The sequence below is a fragment of the Gopherus flavomarginatus genome, chromosome 1 (assembly GCF_025201925.1).
Source record: "Gopherus flavomarginatus isolate rGopFla2 chromosome 1, rGopFla2.mat.asm, whole genome shotgun sequence".
Taxonomy (NCBI): Eukaryota; Metazoa; Chordata; order Testudines; family Testudinidae; genus Gopherus; species Gopherus flavomarginatus.
Genome location: NC_066617.1, coordinates 206,456,808 through 206,475,224, shown reverse-complemented (window position 1 = coordinate 206,475,224; position 18,417 = coordinate 206,456,808). Strand labels below are relative to the sequence as shown.

Sequence of the window (18,417 nt, the reverse complement as noted above, 5' to 3'; positions counted from 1 at the left end):
CATAGCTGTGCCTGCGTTCCCTTCACTTCCTCAACTTTAACACCCCCCGCCCCAGTGCCTTCACGCTCCTCTCCTGTCTCCTCAGGAGTGGAACAATATTATGACCGGCTTAAACAGTTGCCGTGCATCCCACCCCTTACTTGTCTTTCATTGCACGGAGGTATCTGGTTTTTACACTTTAACGTTGGCTTTCCCTCGGATCGGGGCGCAGTCTTTTATCTCCGGGCAGTCTTTGCAGCCAGCCATGCCTTGTAAAGTTCGCTGTTCCGGGGGGAAACACCCCGGACGCCTGGGTTCTCTCCTCCAGCCCACTCTGGTCAGTTTTCAGGTTTCATTTCTCCCCCGCCCCTTCTGAGCACCCGGCTCCCCGGCTGCAGCGGACCCCGCGAGCCCGCTCCTTCTAGCCCATCAGGTCTCTCGCACCCCCGCCCCCTGCCCGCCAGCCCATCTGCTGGGTCCGTGCCCACCCGGGGCCGCGTGCTCGGAGCGCCCCGGGCTGGTGGCGGCGGGACTGGTCCCCCCGCACGGAGGGAGCTGGGGAGAGCCTGGGCAGTTGCCCTGCTCCATGATTGGAGCAGGAGAGAGGCTCGCCGAGCCCGGGGCCCGCGCTCTGGGCCGAGCCCATTCCGAGTGAAGTGAGTCAGTGCAGCCCGCGGCTCCCCCGTGCACTCACTCACTCACTGGTGGCGGCGGCGGCCACTGGCTTCACCCGCAGCCCCGGACTCGCCCCGTGCCCGGCCTCTCCCGGTAAGTCCCTTCTCCTGCCCGCTCGGGCCGCTGCGGGGGCGGGGGGTGTACACGGGACGCGGCCTCGGCTGCCCCCCCAGCAGCTGGGACTGGGGTGGGGAGGGAGGCAGGCAGGGAAAGTTTGACAGGGCGCAGTTCCCCTGCCCCCCGGGGAGCGCCGGGCGGGCGCCTGAGGGGCTGGAGATGCCCCCCGGGGCGGCGCAGGGCCCGGAGCGCTGGCAGCCAGGCGCACTCCCTGCTTGCGCTTCCGCTGGGACAAGCGGCGGCTCAGCCTGGCCGCCGCCTGCCTTGGGTCAGCCCAGCCCCGCGCAGGGTTCGGCGGGCGCTCGCGGCTGTGGGCGCAGGCGGGCGGCAACGCGCGGGGCCAGATGCTGCTCCAGGAGGCTGGGCTGGTTGCGAGCAGGGTGACAGGCTCCGCGGGGCAAGTCTCCTGCCTCTGGGCTGGGTGTGTGTAATGTGGGTAACGTTACTGCCCCAGGGGTGTATGTGTGGGGAGAGAGATCGCAGAAGAGGTTAAGGATCCTCTGCAAACGTGCTGCCACCAGTAAGCTCATGGGGATAGATTCCCGGCTTATTGGTAAAATATGTGGAGCCTTCCGTAGGGCAACCGAACACGGGACGTGTGCTCGGTGGTGTTTGCCCGGCAATAAGGGATGAATTAAGGTGCTGCCTTGGTTTTGGGTGAATGGCTGAGACATCCTTCTGTCTCCACAGCCCGTGCATGTGTGTATAGCGCACAGCACAGAGCTGTGAAATATGCGCCATCATCACCTTGGATTGATTATACGTGGAATAGTTGCAAGAGAAGTTTTGTGCCTTCAGAGTTGCTTGTTGTTACTGATATTTCGCAGTAATCCCACATCTTTCCACAGCACTTGTATGTTTTGAATATAAGTGCTTATTATTTTTGGTTTGATCATTAGATATACTGGATGGTGGCAGGAAGAGTATGTCTTTATGTCCACTGTCCCCACACTTATTCTTTTAAACTTTCTTCAGTTTTAATTTCTTCATACACTTTATTTTCTGCCTGGCTGCTGGCTTTGTGGCTATTTCCCTATGATTTCTCCATATTTGTTCCTTTTCATAATAGCAGCACCAGTATTTTTCTGTCCTACAATCCATGATTCAATTAACTGGTATCAGTGGTAACTTTTAAATTGTAGAGCTCTTGGAAAAGTTAAATGATGTTTTAAATGTATTTTCCTAAACCTTAAATTAAACTGAGATTATCTAGTGAGATTCAGAATTGGTTGTGGTACCTTTTAGATTAAGTGCACTGATATAAATATATTTAGTGATCAGATGACTTTCTAGCAGCATTTTGAATGTAAATAATCAGAGTTACAAAACTAAAACTGCAAGTTAAAATTAGCATAAACTTCCGTTCATGACTGTATTTACTATGAATCTATAGAACAGCAAGTAAACTTTTACTTTTTAGTCAAAATTCTAATCCTACTCTGTATTAACAAAATATTAGTTTTGGAGTAATAGTTTGTAGTTTACATTCTGTCCATGTAATTTTGAGTTCACTAGGGAAAGTGGGATACTTAGGTCTATGGACTGCACATGGAGAACTGTCACATTCCTTAGTTTTAACCCTTTATCCACTTGCATAGTTTCACTCAAGCAAATGGAGCACACTGAACAGGCTGCTTCTGGCTAAAACAAGAAATCAAAACTTTAATGATATTAGCTTAGGTACTGTTGAACTCATACCTGATACATACATTCTGGTTAACTGGGGACTTTAAATTAAGTGTTTGACAGCTTCTTAATTAAAATAAATAAGAAAAGACAAATCAAACCAATACACAATCAAAGTGATGTGATACAAAGATATTTTGGTGTTGAATATCTTATCCATTTCTTAAAAGAAGACTTTTAAAAAATATAGGGATATTGTAAATTAAGTTATAATTCAGGCCTTATATTACTGTTTCATAAACACACGCATGCAAACACTGGCTAACTTGCTACAAATTTGTGCAAATCTTTGCAGGAAAAAAATCCTCAACTCAAAAAGCATTTCAGGATTTTGTTTTGAATAGCATCCACCCCCACCTTCTCCCAATTTATTCCCCAAGGTTAAACAAATCATATAGTACTGGATAGAGTTACATGTTACAAGAATTTTATAAATGATCTGTCAGTGTAAGTTCTAGAAGTGTTTAGTGTGTTTTTACCTTAGGAGTTTGGTGCTGCTAAAATGTTACTCAGTTTTGATTATATGATGTGCAGTCTTTAGTCCCCAAACATAAAGTTTAACTATGTGTCTTATATATTAGACACATCTTTCTGCTTATACTTTTGTAGTAGTGTCTTCTCATCCCTTTTATTTCTCTTCTTTGAAATACTTTTAATGAAGTTTGCTTTGAATTCTTGTTATACTCTCAAACAAGACAAGACTTTAATGCCATAGAGGGATTTAAGTGAAATAAGCCATGAGAGCAAAATGCAGGTTGTCACAAATTTCAAAATGGACTTTGTTGTTGCAAATTTGTTATTTGTATATTATCAGGTTAAAATTTTTTTATCTGAAATGACAATTTAATTTCCATAGCTAAAATCATGGTTGCTTTGAAATTATTCTTTGTCATATTGGTATTAGGACACGAAGCACTGATGTGACTTTGCTATCTGCTGTTATATGGAAAACTTATTTTGTGCAGGCACTGTGCACATGTGTAAACAAATATAAAATCCTTGGATAACAACCTGTGATCCAACAACATTGCATGAGCAAAATAACTAACCACTGATGAGGCAAATCCCTTTCTATTCCACTCCACACAAAATGCCAACTCTCCTCTACCTACACGTAAGGCTAATTTGATTGGTTCTTTTTCACCAAAGTAGTTTATTAATGATGCACTATCAGTAGTGTCCAGGTAATCAGCAAAGCACTGTTTCATCCCATTCCTAGTTATATGCACTCAGGGCTAAAGAACTCCAAAATCTTTTGCAGTCATGATGGTATCTGGGCATACCAAAATGTAACATTTCTTTCCCCTCCTTTTATGTGTGTGCAATTCTTAAATACAGGAGAACTTAACAGAATGGGTTAGCAGAGCCTTTTAATGTAGTGAGACTGAAAAGGACCTTTTAATTGAAAACATCTTTTAGAAATGTTTTAATTACTGTGGAACTGGTTATTTTCACGGTAAATACATTTTTCTGGAAAAGGCAAATGGACAAATGTAAGGTTACGCCTTACTTCCTTTAATCATGCAAATAGTTATGTGGAAGTCAATGGGACCTACTCCAGATAGAAGTTGCTTACAGGGAGTATTTGCAAGAAAGGGTCCTGTGAGCCTGATACAGCTTCCATTGAGGTCACTGGTGCAAGATCAAGCTCTGCATATCTAATGCTGCACAGTGCATTTTTCTAACATGAAGTTGCTCTTTTAGTCTATATTTTGTATTTGCAACTTTCCCATCTGTTAATTTAAAGAGATTTTGATCATAAAATACATTTTAGCAAGATGCTTTCAGTATAATGTTGACCCATGAGTTGAAAAAAAATACCTTTCATGCGGTAATGCCTTACTCTGGTTTTCATTAGAGCCTGCAACTATTCACTTTCACAACCAACAGAGTATTTTTTCCCCCTCTTATGGTCTTGGTCCTGCACTTCTTACTCAGGTAAAACTCCCACTGACGTCAAACATCTCAGAATTTTGTCCGAATATAGAATTCGGGTTTGAGCTCTGCGGGGTCACATTTAATTTGGCATTCTGCAAGATGATGAAGTAGGAGGGCAAAATTTAATATGCTTACTTGGTAGCATAGTAAGACTAGTGTAGGTAGAAAGCTGGCAGTCTAAAATTACTTTGCTAAATTTAAATGTAAGTAAAAAAATAGGCAATAGAAAAAAATTAAAGGGTATGTCTAAATATGGAGCTATGGACGTATCTGTTATATTTAACCTGCATTTTAACCTCTTCTATTTATAGATAGTGGTGTGTGTATAATCTGTTGGACGTGATTGAGTATAGGAAACAGTGATTTAACAATGAAAACTAAAGGGTATACACTTTTTTAGATACAGAACATGCATGCATACTACTGATTAACATGGATGTGTGTATGAAAAATAAAATGTCTGAGTTAGACATTTTTTATGTTGACTGGAGAACTAAAGTAATATTTGATGTAGTATAAACATGACTAAATTCACTAAAGGTCTGATTCCCATACATCTAATGCAGGCAAAACTGCCACTAACTTCAACAACTGTTTTGCCTGCATAGAGTAGGAGATTGTGTCCTAAAGATTTTTTTCTCAAAATTGCATTGCAGCCACACTCTGGTAGTGCTTTTTAATTTAGAAATTTGTTAGAAGAAATAGATTGTTCTTGCATGCTGCTTGCATCATATGTAATCCCTTCTTGGCACAACTTCATTCGAATAAGAAAAACTTTCTCCAAGACAAAAAGAACAAAATCACTAGTTATTTTTGTTATATAAGAAAATTAATATTTATATGCTGCATTATCAAACAGAAGACAATAACCATATGTTTTCATTTTATCTTGAGGTACAATACACAAAGAGTCATAAGTATGCCTTGATGGAGAGTAGTTTTAAACTAAGGCCACAAGCTTGCAACTACTTACTACACGCAGGAGTAGCCCCAGTGAACTCCATGTGACTAGTCATGTGTGAGGTTACTTGTGTGTGTATGTGGTTGCAGGACTGGGACTTTATTTTTGAGTTAAGGATGTTTTAAAACAGATGATCTAATCCATCAGGAGCCCATCATCATGGCGTTTGGGTGGCTGTTAAAGTATTCTTTCAGTGTCATGACTTCCAATTTCTTAACCTGTCCGTCAACTGGTGATGTGCTTGTATTTGTGCCTTTAATATAGCAATCAGTAGATTACTCATATGTTCTGACATTGTATAGTATTGTTAAAATAATTAAAATGGTTACCTTTTTTAAAAAGGGCTAGGCCTAAAGATAAGCATGATTTCCTTTCACTGCTTTCCACTGCATTTTGGGGCCTTTTTCAGGATCTTGCATTTAATCCAGAATTTTCAACCACAGGTGCCTAAAGTTAGGCAGCTAAATTCATGTTTAGGCTCTCAGATAAGGGGCTTGGCTTCCAGAGATGCTAAATATGGATTAAAACTGATTTTAGGAACCCAATTCTGAAAATTTTGGAGTAAAAAGCAGATTCTTCAGAAGGTTCAAAATGGAGTGCAGATGTATTATCACTTCACAAGGAGCCTGGAACTGGAGAGGCTGTTCAGAGGGCTTTGCAATGGCTTTATAGGTAACCTCTACTTGAGAACAGGGCACAGGAGTTTGTGGGTGGGACAGCAATGTGGAAGCAGAGAATGGCCAGTGGGTAAGACAATAATACCACAACCTCATTTACAGCAAGGGGACATAGTAGGTTATGGCCGCTACTATAGTAAATGGGCTGGGCTGTAAGAGCAGCATCATCTTGGCATGTCTACCCAGCAAAGAAAAACCTGCATGTGGCCCATGCCAGCTGACTTGGGCTCAGGCTGTGGAGCTGTTCCATTTGCTCCGCAGACTTCCAAACTCAGGCTCTGGTACCCTCCCACCCCGCAGGTAATAACAGTCCCGACCAGACTGGCGAGGAGTAAGATTCCATTCCCTGTCATGCCCCAGCATAGATCCCTTGCACAAATGTTTTTACTTCAAGCTATGCACCAAACACCATGAATTGGCCATAACTGCCATTTGTTCTAAGGCTTTGTGTAATTAGCAAAACGTTGTTGTTGTTATGCCTCAGTATTATATCATGGGGATTTAAAAAACAAACAAACAGCAAACAGTCTTCAGAACGTACAAGATCTTTAAGCATAAAAAGGGGAAAGCTACCACCATGAGTCACCAATCAACCCTGCCAAAAACTGATTCTGTAAGGGTGGGCAATCTGGAGTTTTGTTAAATTCTACAGAAATCCAGCATTTTAGGCGCTCAAATACATTCAGTCTCCTTTGAGTTCCCTTAAAATTCTCATAGTGCCCAAGAGCACTGCTGTTTTCTGGAAGTCACGGATCATGATGTCTTGCACTCCTAACATGTTCTTGAGCTGCCCCTTAGGGATCTCTTCAAGTGCTCCAGTAATCGCTGGGGTCGTCTTTGTTCTAGTTTTCCATAAACATTCTGCTTCGTGGCAGAGTTCTCCATACTTCGCTATCTTCTCTTCCTGTTTCTGTCTGCTGGCATGGCAATGTCAATTAATATAGTCTTGCCTGTCTTTTCTATAACAGCTATGTCCAGCCTGTTTGCCTGCACTATTAAGTCTGTGACAATTGCCAGATTGAATATTTATTTCATGTTTATATTATGTGGTAGTGCTGAGAGTCCGGTGTGCGGATCAGGGCCCTGTTGTGCTACATTCTATACATATTCGTATCTTCTAAATTATGAATCATGCAGATTACAAAATTTAGCTAGGAAAGTGTTGTGATTAGCCGTAGTGCTGTGTGTTAGCTAATTTGCTTTTGCTGATTAAAAGTTGATATGTTTAGTATGCAGGACGTGTTGTGATCAAACTATTTTTTTAAAACTATTTTCTTTCATTGAGCAGTTTCAGTGTATTCAGTCAATTAATGATTATCTTAACACAATTAAATTTATTCATGAAAGTTTCATAAGTTTCTTGAACTGTACAGTGAATCACTTAGAAAAGTTAAGCTCTATTTAAAAGCTCAGCACAGTACAACACAGTTTTATACTTTCCAGTATTATTTAGAAAATTAAAATGGTCTGTGTAAGGAAAGAAATTACGATAGCTTAGAAACCTTTGCTTCTGAATAATTTCAGTTTTCTAGGGAAGTGTTGTCAGTTCTGGATAAACTCCCTAATAGATTTAAATTTTGATTTAAAATTCAGTTTATGAAATGGACTATTCTCTATAGAATACAGAAATTAGCTACTGAGGATTTATGGTGTTACTTCAAAAGTAACGTGATATATTTCTTTATAACATATAGTGGGACTGGACTTCAAAGTCTGCTTTAGAAAGAATCCGATTTTTTTTTTTGCAGAACCTCATGTAAAATAGGTATGATAAAATTAAGCCATAAGTTTTCAAAAGAAACTTTTACTGTCACAATTGCTGCACTGAATGTAGTTGACTGTTCAAAAGTTTATAGGTTTTCTTAGAATACATTTGTTCCAATGGCATCAAAAGTAGATTTTAACAGAAACAGTTGATGTAAAAAATCAAGGGCCCAATTCTGCCCTGATTTACACCCAATGCACATACTGATTTCATTAGGCTTGCCTAGGGTGAAATTCAGAGAATATGGTTCAATAACTTTCTTTCCATTTACGAGTTATCTAGCATTTTTACAGCCAACAATCCACACTATACTCGGCATCTCTTGCAAACAACACAAGCTAAATCATCTGCCACCAATATGTATGTCAACATTCTGAAACTATAAGGAACAGATCTAAGTAAAAGCAGCAAAGAATCCTGTGGCACCTTATAGACTAACATACGTATTGGAGCATGAGCTTTCGGGGTGAATATCCACTTCGTTGGATGCATCTAAGTAAATATCACTAAGGCCCCAATTCAGCACAGCACTTGGGCATGTGCTTGAATTTAAGTATATGCTGAAGTGATTTGCTACATCAGAATTTAAGATTTTGATCCTTATTCAGGTAAATCCCTCACTGACTCAATAGGAGTTTTATTGAAATGAGAATTGCACCCTTAGGGTCTGATCCAAAGCCCAGTGAAGTCAATGGAAAGACTCCAATTGACTTAAATAGGTTTTGGATCAGACCTTAGAATACTAGCAGCTGATTTCAGAGAGATTGAACAAAAATCATCGGACTATAAAGAGATCAACTGAACAGAATGCTAAATTCATATTTTAAAATTAATAATAAAACTGCTTTAAAGTTAGCACATTATGTTTTTAATAGTATGTAATAGTCTTGTTTCTACAGATACACAAACGCAATATCTTGGGAGCTGATCATTGCTTAAAAATGCATATATATTACCAAACCAGCAATAAAGTTTGCCAGTCAAACAGATGCTAAATCCACTCTTACTGTATAGTACTTTCACCAAGAAAAGGAAAAGCTATTTTATGCTTTCTGATGTGATATGTATTTTAAATTCAGTCAAAAATGTGAAATGTAAATGTTTTGTCCATAAAATGTTTCAGTATTAAGTTAGTTCTGAAACAAGACAGACATATACTATACTGTTACTGAGATTCCATTCTGCTGATGACAGAACCAAGATAGCTTAGAAATGTCAATTTGTGTTTTTTTTAAAGAAGTGTTCAAGTGTGTTTGACATTTTAAACATTGAGTGAATTTTATCCAGCAGAAGGCCTCTGCGCCACTTAAATCTCTCAAGCCCCACTTGCACTCTCAAAGCAGGGCTAAAGCAGCACATAAGCTTTGTGCTGGCCCTCTGCATAGAGTTGTTTTTACTCAGTGAGTGGTATCTTATCATGTGACTCCTCAAAGTGTTGGCTGAGCAACTAGGTGCAGCTTACCTCTGAAGTTGCGGTCATATTTTGAAAAGTAACTCTGTAAGAGCTAGCATAGCGGGGGGTAGGGATGTTCCATGGTTTGTGGGCTTTCAGTGCGTTCCATGGCAGTTTACTGGGGAAAAGGGTTTAACTGCCAGCCTTGCAAACTTAATCTGTACGCTGAGCACTATTCCTTCTGGCTTTTGCAACAATGCCAGTGGTAAAGATTCTGCAGCTAGAATTTAGTGAACAAATTTCTTGATGAGGTGTTAGCCAGATTAGAATCCCTCTAAGTGTCTCATTGCTGTGGTTGTTCTGCAGGACTAAAGAGGACTGAAAAGTAGTGAAAAATCTATTTCAGTCACTGAAGTAAGCAGACATGACTCAGAATACTCACAGGGAACAGATCTGTTGAGTAAAAAGGTGCCATTTTTACACAGTTTTCTGCCCATAAGTGCCCTTTAAACTCTTACTAAAATAACATACTTGCTCTGGCACTTCTCGTGGAAAGCTGAAATGTGAGTGAGAGAGGGTTGCTTTGCTGTATTTCAGCATCCACTTCAAAACTGGACAAATTGTGTGTGATATTTGTAATGAATATGTGGCATCAGACCATATTGCACGTAAGAGAAATATTGAAAGAAGCTATTTGAACTCACTGGGAAGGGGAGTGCTGTTTGGATCATTTCAACATTTGGAGGGGGGGAAAGTGTGATTCCCCTTTCGCTTAAGTGTGTATGTTAATGGTAAAACGAATCATAATTCTCAAACATCCTGGATTTCCAATAAAAGTTCTAATATAGGCTTTGCAATTAAATTTGTGAGACATGTATTAAGACTCTTGTAATCATTCACTGCAGGTTACACTTAGAATGTGCAAAGTGAGTGGTCTAAGCTAAAAATGAGTCTGGAACCACAGTGATGTAAGCCACCAGTGTATATGGTCTTTGAGAAAATGATGTAATCACTGGCAATCAAAACCCTGAAGTGGTAAAGCTGATATTCAAGTGAGACTAAAACGTTCACTGCTTCTGTGCATTTAAGGTCTAAGCCAGCACCCATTGAAGTCAATGGAGCTATGCTGATTAACACCAACTGAGGATCTGCCCCAAATGAGACTTTCCATTGATTTCAGTGGAAGTTGGATCTGGCCCCCGTGTAATCAGCAACCTGGTTAAAGAGAGAAATGAATTCACAAAAGGCCACTTACTCCTATATACACAATAGTAAATTTCTGAGCAATAGTCTGTTTTAAAAGACGCAAGTTGGGAGCCTAAGAATCCTGACTGGCCTGTGACAATTCAAACCCATTCATATATTTCACTTCAACCTCAAATGTGGACTTGTCAGTCATGTTATCCACTCTCAGAGCAGTAGTCCTATCAAAAGATAGAAAAAGTGTTTAAATGTTCTGTAACAGAGTTGGCACCATCCACACCCTCTCAGAGCTAGAGGTCATTCTACAGCACCCTTCCTCTGTTTTCCTCCCTCCTCAGGGCCCTTTAAGAACTCACTGTCCACACATCATTCAAACAAATCCCCTCTTGGCCCACTTTGTTAAGACCTTTGGTACACTCCTGTCCTCTAGGTCTTAAGCCCAGTTCAGTGCCTCTTTTCTGATTAACCCAAAATAATAAAGCAGAAATTCTTAGTTTTCAACTCAGTTGGCCTTTGCAGTCTCTCCCAAGCCTCCCTGCCTGGAGAGCTTTCTCCCACTCACTCCAACTTTTTCCTTGTCACTCGGGGGTCTTCTTGCTCCCTGAAATTGTCTAAACTCTGCCCCCAACATTTTACTGTAACGTCCCGCTTTTTATATATGGGGAATCACCTGTCCAACCCAGGTTTGGCTCATCCTGTAATCAGGGCTGGCTTAGCTCTAGGCTCTCCAGCCCAGAGGTAAGCCACTCTGTTACAGGTTCTATCCATATTCAACATTTTCAGTTTGTTTTAAATAAAAAATATACCAAAGGGTCCCTATGCTTCCCTAGTTCAAAATAACCCAGGATGAAGGGTTTGGAAACTTGGCATGTGTTCTCTGTGGATGAAAACCTGATCCCATGGAAGTGATGAGTATATCCCCACTGACTTGAAGGGGCCAGGATTTCACCCTGATTCTTCCATTGGAAGTGACAGAGTCTTCAGCCATGAAATCTTGCAGATCCCTCAAGTTCTGCAGAATTTTGTGGGGGGTAGGGTGGTGAACCTCCACACTTATTTTCACACAGGAAGCAAATCCTGCCTTTTGTACAGAAGAATTTGAAAGAATTTCCCCAGAACAGACGAGCAGTGTTTCCAGCCTCTGTATGGGTTCTTTTCCTAGAGGTACAGGATTACATGCATACAGGCTTGTGCCTCCTACTGTCCCTGTCGCTTTCCAGCCCCTTTCCACAAAGATTCAGTAGAGCTGTGCTGTCACGTACTTCTAACATCCCCTCCCCTAGTCTTCTGTCATGAGGCCCAGTAGCACTTCCACTGCAGAATACTGCTTGTTTTGTCCCTTTAAAATGTGAAAGGTATTTAAGATATGACAAAATTAACAGAAAGCACACAGGTTTGCACTGTTCTAGCACATCAGCTCCATTTCTCCTTCCCTTTAAGTGGGATGAGTGATTTTCATGGTGAAGAAGAAAGGGGATAAAAATCATGTACTTGGGACAAAAATTCCCACCATAGTTCTTGTTAATTGACACCTGTGTTGGCAATCTTAGCAGAGAGTCTAAAGAATGAATGGACATGAAGGTAGAATTCTTCTCTCAGACCTGTTGGGTCCCCTTCAGAATAGAGTTGAGGAGCATAATGTAGGGAAAGTTAGACTGCAGCTGCTGTTCTTTGGATCGAGGATTTCAGTGTCCAGTGCCGTCAATACATTTCTTTCATGAGCTCTAAATTCACTTAAACAAATGTATGACATACAAATAAAAAGCACAACAGAATACAGTATAAGATCCTATATCTGAATCTGCTTTATAATATAGACTGCATTCTTGACTACAGATTTCAAATGTAAGCAGGAATGATCTCCTTTTGAGCACATAACGGAACTGGATGACTCAACACAGGGCATTCTGCAGCAGGGTTAACTCTACGCTTTCAGTTGCCCAAGACCAACCAATTGCTGAGTTCCTCGCAAAGCCTGGAATGAGGCTCACATAGTTGCTAAACATTTTGTTGCTTTAAAGAGTCACCTGTCCTTGCTGTTTAATTAAAGTGTCCCTCCCTACTCTATATTATTCAGGAAGCAAAAGTTAACCTGTATCAGTGTGCAGTGCTCATATAAACCCACTTAGGCTCACAGAGGTGGCTCAGGCATTATCCCAACACAGTTTGTTCATGTTGATGCTTCTGAGGCATGTGATGGTCTAAAGGATGCTGTTCCTACATCCTGTGCTGTTGGCAATAATGAATGCTTTGGGGAAATGGACTAAGGCAAACCCATTTCCTTCACAATTAGGGGGAAACCAGTGGTGCAGAAAATCATTAAACATTAGACATCGATCTACCAAGTCCCTACAAAAATGCCCTCTGTTTAAATTAAGATCCAGTTATGACCCCATTATCTTGAAAGAATATCTTGAAAGAAAATCTCAAATAAAAATAAAGTTAGTTATGCAGGCCACATGTTAGATTGTTCAAAAAATGGATGCAACAAGAAAACATTCATGCCTATTATGAAGGGGAAAACATCTGGAGTGGGAGGTCAAGAATAACTCTGCATCCTACCCCTTAAAATATATGACCATCATTGTCCTGCCAGGATCAGTTTCCATAGGAAGTATCTGTTGCATCGTTGTAAGTCACAGAGATGGCAGCAATCCTTCTGTAGCTTCCACATGTGCACTTGATATTTTTCAAAATGTCTGCTGTCCTTGCATGAATGTAACTTGCTCTTTCATGACAGATCTTTAATGATTTTTCTCCATCCTCCTTTGGACTTGCTCACTGCCATTCAGCACATATGCTGTGTGTGTCCTTTAATGCAGTGAGTAGCCATATTTATGAGTAGCAGTAATAATAGTCCTTAACAAGCCTGTTCCACTCTTACAGTATGACAAATTTGTGCTGCTCTAAAGTCAGCTTAGCCAGCATCTTGAGGATTCTTAGGTGGCTCTAGGATCATGGAGGTGCAAACATGGCTTAAAACTACCTTTCTATGCCAAATCTTCCTCAGCAATCCAATGCAATGAACTCCTAGGCCAAAACTGAGGATCAGGGCAAATATCTCCAAAGTATGTTATAAACATTAACTGAGACAAAGAACTAGTTAAGTAACTTGCATAAGACCACAGAGGAGAGCTCAGTACTAGAGGTGGAATTAGAATTCAGGAGTTCATGGCTGCCAGTCCTGAGCTTAGGCTACTAAACCACATCTTTCACATTGATCAGTTATTTTAGGTTAGACTGGAGAGTTGGAGTGCACTAATTTTTATGCAAGTTATTAAAATTTTGGCCTTTTTCAAGGCATTGTAATAAAGAGCCCCTAACGTTTTTCATTGGGATGTAAATTATTGCAAGATCTCAGAAATGCTTCTTCCATGTGACATTACACAATGGCATTCCTAAGGAAAGACACTACAACCAGACAGTGTAATAATTGAACATTAAAGAATACATGGTTTTGAATTGTTACTCAAATAAAAATCATTAAACTCATAATTGATAATGAGAAAAAATAGCGATTAGAGGTTTTCCATTTTGGTTCCCAAAAAATAAAACCAACTTCATTAAGCTGACCCCATACTGTCCTTTTTCGGCCTCTGTGAGGGGCAAACACTCCTGAAAGTCTGAAACTCATGAATTTAGGTAATAATTTAGTATTCACATTTGAGTAAATTCATCAAAATGCAGACAGAATATATCAGAATTCCAGTAATGAGGAGCTTAATCTTGCTTCCAATGATATCAATGACAATTATGTAGGATCAGATCCTGTGTGTGTGCCTGGAGGAACAATCCTTGCTCCCTGCCACTCCCCACCCCCAAATGTGCTAGTCAAACTGGGGCCTGATCTAACTCTCATCAAAGTTAATGGAAAGACTCTCATTTACTTCAGTGCGAGTTGGATTAAATTGATTTCAATGGGAGTTGGATCAGACCCACAGAAAGTACTTCCATTTATTACTCTGAAGTCTATTTTAGCAGTAGCTTTAGGGCCCATGTGCTTTGGAGGGAAAAAGAGAGGGTTTTGGGGGGCTGTACACATATAATAAAAAAAGAAAACAGGGTTCTGCAGGAATGGTCCATAACACTTCAGCATACATCAGTGGGCTACTGCAGTATTTGGGGCAATGATTGTTTTTAATAAAGGCAGATGTTAGTAGTAATGTTTCCTCAGACTAGCCTTGATTCTAAATACGCATACAGAGCTATTATTGATGTTTTCATGCAGCTGCATTACATTGACTATAGTGTTTTCTCTTATGCAAAAGTGGAAAGTTTGGGTTTTTTTCCCCCTTAAAATGACCATTGTGCCTTATTCAAAACAAAAATCAAAGAAGAAACACTTTTGGGTAAAAGGCAAAAGAAACAGAACTGTGCCAGGGCAGATTTTTATGGAAATGCTCTCTGAAGTATTTCCATGAAAAGGCAACTTATTCACTCACAGATGGAGGCTGCTTTTTCATGACAGAGAATAATGTACCACACCCTGACGCTGACATGGTGTATAACTTTTCACATATTTTAAAATTAGGCAATAAGAAGTCCATGTTTAAGGCACAAAGCTTTTCTTCTTTACTGTGATATAATCAAGTTATCCCCAAAGAGGGAAAAAGTAAACCAGGAAAAATTGATTTTATGGAAGAAAAATTAAAATATAAAATTGCACCAATGAATGAGCTATTGAAATGGAAAATTGAAATATAAAAAGTCCAACATTACCTTTAAATAATGTTACAATTATATAATACTTAAGTCTCATAAGCTCTCCATGCATTGAGTTCCTGTTTGATTCAGTGGGAGTTTCATACAGTAAAGGATTTCAGGAGTGGCCTAAAAAAGCCTAATTATGTTTCCATTGAAGTCAAGAGGCCTTTTGTCATTCACTTCAATAGGAGTAGGATTGGGCCTAAAAAATAAGAAAATGTAAAACTGCTAAAACCATGGGTGCTGACTCCGTGGATGCTGTCAATAACCTAGTCCCAGATTTGGACCTTAGCGTCCAAAATATGGGGGTTAGCATGAAAAACCTCCAAGCTTAGTTACCAGCTTGGGCCTGGTACTGCTGCCACCACCCAAAAAATTAGAGTGTTTTGGGGCACTCTGGTCCCCACAAAAACCTTCCCTGGGGACCCCAAGACCCAAATCCCTTGAGTCTCACAACAAAGGGAAATAACTCTTTTCCCTTCCCCCCTCCAGGTGCTCCTGGAGAGATACACAGAAGCAACCTCCGTGAATCTAAGCAGAGGGAGTCCACTCTCTCTAATTCCAGTCCTGGAAACAAAAGCACTTCCCTCTTCACCCAGAGGGAATGCAAAGTCAGGCTAGTAAATCTAACACACACAGGTTTTCCCCTGACTTCTTCCTCCCACCAATTCCCTGGTGAGTACAGACTCAATTTCCCTGAAGTTCCTCACTAAAGAAAAACTCCAACAGGTCTTAAAAGAAAGCTTTATATAAAAAAGAAAGAAAAATACATACAAATGGTCTCTCTGTATTAAGGTGACAAATACAGGGTCAATTGCTTAAAAGAAATATTGAATAAACAGCCTTATTCAAAAAGAATACAATTCAAAGCACTCCAGCAACTATAGACATGTAAATACAAAACAACAAACCATTTTGTACTCACAACTTGGAAACAGAAGATTAGAAAGCAGGAAATAGAAAAATCCTTCTCTAGCTGAGAGAGATTCAGGCAGAAGACAACCCAGACACAAACTTCCCTCCACCCAGAGTTGAAAAAAATCCTGTTTCCTGATTGGTCCTCTGGTCAGGTGCTTCAGGTTACTTTTTTTTCAGGTGAAAGAGACATTAACCCTTAGCTATCTGTTTATGACAGATGCCCCGGGGCTCTAGCACCTACAGGAAAAAAAAATAGTGGGTGCTCAGCACCCACCAACCACAGCTATTTGGCAGTGCTGCTGATCAGCTCTTTGGTGGCTGGTGGAAAGTGCTTGGAGGAGGGTGAAGAGCAGCAACTGGTGGATGAGTGGGAGCCTCGGGAGAGGGGGCGGAGTGGGGAGCAGGGCCTCAGAAGAAGGGGCAGAGTGGGGGAAAGTACATTTTGGGGTGTTTTGTGAAAAGGAAAAAACTTCTATGGACCTTCACTCTATCTGCATATATGCAGATAAATGATGAAGGCATCAGTGGTAGCTCCACAATTGAGGTTGTCTTGAGGTTTGCAGTTTTATGCCTAGATCCTACAATAAGTTTTGCATAAGCACAGAAGCCTGCCTGTGTGGAGATTATTCGCAGGATTGGGGATTAAATCTTAGTTTAATATATAACAACTCTGTATCAACACCAAATTTATAACATTTACTCTTTGCGTAAAGACTGAATTTTCAGGAAAGTCATAAGTGAAACTCTGTTCCTGCAAACGCTTAGACATGTGTATGTAAGTGTTTGCAGGACTTGGGCCTAAATCTGTTCTGTAGTTTAGGAGTTAGCAATTGAAAATAACTCCTTTTCAAAACTTATAATTTGAGTCTGACATTTATTTGGCTCTCTCTAGCTAGCAAGTAGCTGGGTTATTATGACAGTTCAAAGTTTAGATTCATGCAGCTCTAGACTAAATCTCCAACATAAGCTACTTATATGCATTTGACTTTATGTGACTAAGGGTGGGTGTCAGTTTGTATGGGAAGGGAATAAGTTGAGGTGGTATGTAGGCTGTCACTGTGGGTACGTATTATGTGTGGGTGCGATGCTAAATCATGTGGGAGTTGTATGGATGCTAATGTTAGCTAATAATTTCCTAGATTTGTATTAAATATATATAATTTATTTTGATTTAAATAATTGTTGAAGATGCCTATACAAAGGCTCTCGGCACTCTGTCTCTTAATGACAATTATAACGTAACCCCAGTACATTAAAACTAGAGTTGTGCAAAGAAAGGTAATTCTGTATCACAGAGGATTTTGATATTTTGCTATTTGGATTCATTCTGATTAGGAGGAACTTTATCAGAATCAGGACTCTCCATGGAACACTTGGATTTCAACAAATTGGTGAATTCTGACAGGAAAAAAAAACAGTTTTGTTGCAGTTTTTCCAACCAGCTCTAATAGCACAATCATTCAGGCAGGAACCCTTTCCCCCTTCCCCAAAAAAAAGAAAAGAAAAAAAGAACAGAAGCAGCTTCTTTCTACCCCTTCATTGCTCTTCAAAAACCTTATCAAATAGATGTTCTTTGCCCCACTCTTGGAGGGTCACCACATTTGGGCTATTCTGGATCAAGGGTGTGGGGACAAATTCTAGAGTCCTGGGGGCCACTCTGCAAATGCCTTGCTACCTCTTGTATAATGAAGGGGTCCAGCTTGGGTGGTTCTGCTGACCACAACTGTGGCATAATGACATTGTGAGACATGACCTCTCAAGTAATCCAGTCCCCAGGTCATTTAGGGTTGTATAGGACATAACCAACACCTTGAACTCCACCTGGGATGAAATGCTGGCCCATTGAAATCAATGGGAGTTTTGCCACTGACTTTAATGGAACCAGGATTTCACTTCTGGAGATCAGTTAGTGGTCAGTGCAGCTAGAGAACTGGCATCATATGATCCCAGCAAGATGCCCCACTCTGTGAGTGAGCTGTTGCTGTACTGGCTTCAGTCTCTGAATGGTCTTACGGCATAGCCCATATAATGTGCAATACAGTAGTTTAATTGTGAAGTGACACAGCCATTAATACCAGTGGTTAGGTCTGCAGCCGAAAGGAAAAGCTGTAACCTCCTAGCCAGAGGCAGATGATTGAAAGCTGAGGGGGTTACTGCTGTTACATGACCATCAAGCAGCAGCTGGAGGGGGGGAGGGGGCTAAAAATCATCCCAAAGTTGGTTACCACACTGGTAATGAACATCAGACATACTCCATCAATCAAAGGGACTGATATTACCTCCAGTATCTCCTCAGGCTCTTTCCTTTAACCCACGATCATCACTTCAGTCTTGTCTAGATTGTGCTTTAGCTGGTTCACTCTCACCCATGCCCCAATGTCAGCGAGGCCCTGGTTGAGGT

At 40.8% G+C, this 18,417-nt stretch overlaps 1 protein-coding gene across 2 annotated transcripts in view; it reads left to right on the top strand.

The window, feature by feature from the left end:
- Window positions 1–588: 588 nt before the first annotated feature.
- ERG (ETS transcription factor ERG) overlaps window positions 589–18,417 on the top strand; it is a 208,818-nt gene continuing 190,989 nt past the window's right edge. For both annotated transcript variants that reach the window (XM_050916433.1, XM_050916395.1), the window contains exon 1: window positions 589–747. The gene's annotated coding sequence lies outside the window, so the exon portion shown is untranslated. The remainder of the gene's footprint in view (window positions 748–18,417) is intronic.